We start from the raw sequence: 4,746 nt of genomic DNA on the forward strand, positions 1-4,746 counted from the left end.
GTCATCAGCACACAGCCCCTCTCCCTCTCTGTGTCTAAAGTCCCCAGCTGCTCCATCTCTCCATGTCATCTGTCATTGTCTCTGCCTCCATCTCAGGCATCACTGCTTCTCTGAGTAAGGTCCCACTCTCTGCTCTTCTCCCCTAATGGTCCCAGGGACCTCTGCTCCTAGACTGCATCGCTCCCTTTTTTCATGTAGTCATTATATTGCTATAACTTTCCCTTTGAGTACTATCTTTGCTGCATCCCATAAATTTTGACTCTAAAAAATTTGTGATTTCTCTTTTGATTTCTTCTTTGCCCCATTGTTAGTTTAATAATGTCTAATGTGTTTAATTTCCATATGTTTGTGTATTTTCCAGGCTATTTTCTGTTGTTGATTTCTAGCTCACTTTGTTGTGACAAGAGAAAAAAAAAACTGCATCATTTTGATCTTTTTAGCCCTGAAGACTTGCTTTGTGACCTGAAATATGGCCTGTCCTGGAGAATAGGCCATGTGACCTGGAGGAGAATGTATAGTGTTTTATTTGGGGGTGGAGTGTTCTATTTATGTCTGTCAAGTTTAGTTGGCTGATAGTACCCGATTCAGGTCTCCTGTTTCCTTGTTAATCTTCTTTCTAGATGATCAATGTTGAGAGGGGTGTTTTGAATTTTCCAATTATGATTGTAGTATGATTTCTCCCTTCAATTCTATCAGTGTTTGTTTTGTATAGTTATGTCCCCTGATGATGGGTGCATATATATTTATGATTGTTAAATCTTCTTGATTAACTTGAATGGCCACCTTTATCTCTTTGAATGGATTTTTCATACAGCCTACTTTGATATTAAGATTGCTACTCTACCTCTCTTTTGGTTATGATTTGCATGGAATATTTTTTTCCACTCTTTCACTTTCAACCTATTTGTGTCCTTGGGTGTAAGGTGAATCTCTTTTAAATAGCATACAGTTGGATCATTCTATATAGTGATGTTGTTTATTTTGTTTTGAATCCATCATGCCACTCTCTGTTTTTTGATTAGACCATTTAGGCCATTTACATTCACTGTAATCACTAATAAGAAGAGACTTACTTCTGTCATTTTGTTATTCGTTTATTGTGTGTCTTAAGTCTTCTTTGTCATTTTGTGCAGCTTGCTTTTGTCGTGAACTTTTTTGGTTCTTATTTCTTTCTCTTTGTGTATCTTTAGAATATATTTTCTTAGTTAACCAACAGGTTTTTAATGTTGGACATCAAACCTCCATCTGTTATTGTTTGTTTTTAATATCCATAATTTGGGCATTTAAGATGGCTTAAATGAGACCCTTGGATGATGGGAAATGTTTTCAGCCCCATGCTTCCCAAACTTCTGTAACTTTGATTAGTCCCAGGAATCAGGACTTGCTCTGCTCTCAGAAGAACAATCCACCTTAACTTAAATGCTAAGACATGATAGCAAATGATTTAGCTAATCTAATTACTTAATTATCTAATTCAGAATTTTAAGAGCAATTTTCAAGCAGAAAAATGGTTACTTGAATAAAACTGTTAAAATCTAATTTGACTTTCATGAGATATTTGGCAGAATTTGGTTATCAAAATCTAAGCAGTAGGCTAGACCATGAGGAGTTTTTGAATACCCTTGAATTCCACTTCTGAAGAATCAGTTTCAAATCTCTCCTCTTCAAATAGATAATAGATTCTTATGTAAGAAAAGGTGACTTTCTGTTCTCTTTTGCCAAAGAATGAAAAAGGTAAAACAAAAAGAGTTAGGATTGTCATTAAATGTTATTTAGATGGAGAAAAAGATTCAAAACCCAAAACCTAACCCATTACCATTGAGTCAAATTCTGACAGCCAACCTTGTGGTTAGCCATCCAGTGCTGATCCTATAGCACCACACAGGATTCCCCAAAGCAGTTTTGTTGTTGTTGTTAAGTGCCATTGAGTTGGTTCCAATTCATAGTGCCCCTGTGTAGGATTCTCAAGGAGCTGCTGGTGAGTTTGAACTGCCAACCTTGCACTTCAAACCAATCTTGTGGGCCAGTGCTTATCCTTCAGCACTCCACAGGACTCCATTTGTTAAGTGCCGTTGAGTCAATTTCAACTCACAATGACCCTGTATAGGGTTTCCAAGGAGCAGCTGATGAACTTGAACCACTGACCTTGTGGTTCAAATGACTTCGCAGTCTGATGCAATAGGCCACAGGGCCACACCAGGACTCCATTGTTGTTAGGTGCCATCGAGTCGGTACCGACTCATAGCGAGCGATCCTACACACAACAGAATGAAACACTGCCCAGGCCTGGACCAACCTTACAATTGTTGAGCCCACTGATGCCACCACTTTGCCAATCCATCTCGCTGGGGTGGTGGGGGGGTCTTCCTCTTTTTCTCTGACCCTCCACCTTACTGAACATGATATCCTTCTCCAGCAACTGGTCCCTCCTGACAATGTGTCCGAAGTATAAGAGATGAAGTTTGGCCGTGAGTTCAAAATGTCAACGTTCAGTGAGCAGTCGTGTGCTTAATCATGGTACCACCAACACAGAGATTGTTGTTGTTGCTAAGTGCCATTGAGTTGATTCCGACCCATAGCGACCCTGTATAGGATTTCTGAGGAGCAGCTGGTAAGCTTGAACCACCGACTTTGTAGTTCAAACAGCTTTGCAGTCTGGTACATTAACCCACAGCACCACACCAGGGCTCCTAAAATAGAAGATCAAGGATGATGGCAAAATTCCATCTTTAGAGATTTCTTGGTTACAAAGAAATACCCTGCTATTTCTGTTTTTTTTACTTACCAAGAATTTACATACTAATATCTGACTTGGAACTCCTTCCTTGAGGATAGGTCTTATCCCCAATTTATGGTTCAGGCAACTGCTACTCAAAGGACATACAAGAGTTGACTCAAATTACACAGCCAGATAGCAATAGAGATAAGTTTTGAACCTAGAGCTCATTCTAATAACTAATCCTTTTGACATCTAGACTGTAAATAAAAATATGACAGATTCTGATATGTCCAATAAATCCTGCTGAAAGAATTTACTTTGAGGTCTACAAAATTCAAAGTCAGGTAGTTCAAAGGGTAGGTATAAGTAGTGATGTCTCAGTGCTTTCTCTGTTTGGCCTTTCTGGATTAAAAATTGTTAAGTACCGTCAAGTCGACTTCAACCCATAGCGACCCTGTATAGGGTTTCCGAGGAGCAACTGGTGAGCTTGAACCGCCAAACTTGCAGTTCAAACAGCTTTGCGCAGTCTGGTGCATTAACCCACAGTGCCACACCAAGACTCTGTCAAGGAACCCGGGTGACGCAAGTAACTTGTGATCAACTGCTCATAAGTATCACAAAAAAAAAGGACAAATAATCTGGGGTTAAAAAGACTGCTCTAGAGTGTTTGGATCTCCTAAAGAGATCCCTTATATTCTCTAGGGCAAGATGAGCATATGACAGTTTATTTCTCCAAGGATCTCAAAAAGATTAAAAACCTTGAGAAAAGAGTAAAATTGTTTAAGATCCTGTTGGAAATAGAAGGCTGAGTGAGAAGGTGAAATCAGAAATGGACATTTGTTTTACAAACATTTATTGAGCAAAAACTTACATGCCAAGCACTATTGTCCATAGTCTGGCACTTCCTACTGAAGAGCACTAGCCTGCACCAACATTCAGAGATGGTGCTAACCTATGAATTGGGATGTCAACCTGGGGCCTCTCAGGACCTCCACCTGCCACGGAATAGTGATTGCCACACTGCCACTTTAGGGATTCAGTGCTGCTCCAATAGAAATACCACAAGTGGAGCTGAGCTTATGGTTCACATTCCAGTGTTGATCCTACAGTACCACACCAGAAGTCTTAGCATCTCTCTATCCACATCTCTGGCTTTCCTGTTTAATCTCTTTTATATTTCAAAAGAGATTGACTTTAAGCATCCTACACTAATTATGTCTCATTAACAATAAAGACAACCCATTCCCAAATGGAATTAGAAACACAGGCTAGAGGCTAGTACCAGGGGCTTCAAAAAGTTTATGGGAAAATTAAATGAAAAACTACTGGAAATTTCCCATGAACTTACTGAAGCCCCTGGGTATTTACAACATGTATTTTGGGGGGACAAAATTCAATTAATAACATCCCAAATTTTCAGTTTAACATCTAAAATTTTTCATAAGTTTAAATGATTGTAACGGACACAATTTCTGGTGCTTTAGAAATCTTGACAGTTTAAAATAAAGCTGTTGCATCACTTTAAAAAAAAATCTCCAATGAAATATAAATACCATAGCTGTTTTATATCTTATTTTATCCATATAAAAATATACCAAAATCTTTTTTTTTTTTCCTTTACTAGTTAAGCTAGACTATTGTTTGTTCTGAAATTTCAAGGGATATTTTTGGTCTAAGGTTTAAAGTTTCATTAACTCCATGGCTCCAGAAAATCTGGATTCCTTAAGAATTCGAATTACAAATAATAATAATAATAATAATAATAAATTCTTACAAAATATTTGCCATTTCAACCATTAAAAAAAACAACAACTGTTTTATTGTGAATTATGTGATAGTTTGTTTACATGGGAGAACATTAGCTTTACATTCATCCTATCCTATATCATTACATTGCCATGGTTATAATCTCCTCCAGGTATCATCAACCAACCAAATGGTACACTTTCCAAGCCTTCCCCCTGGTTGTCAGCACACAGCCCCTCTCCCTTTCTGGGTCTAGAGTTCCCAGCCGCTCCACCTCTCCA

The sequence above is a fragment of the Chrysochloris asiatica genome, unplaced genomic scaffold (assembly GCF_000296735.1).
Source record: "Chrysochloris asiatica unplaced genomic scaffold, ChrAsi1.0 scaffold00050, whole genome shotgun sequence".
Lineage (NCBI taxonomy): Eukaryota > Metazoa > Chordata > Mammalia > Afrosoricida > Chrysochloridae > Chrysochloris > Chrysochloris asiatica.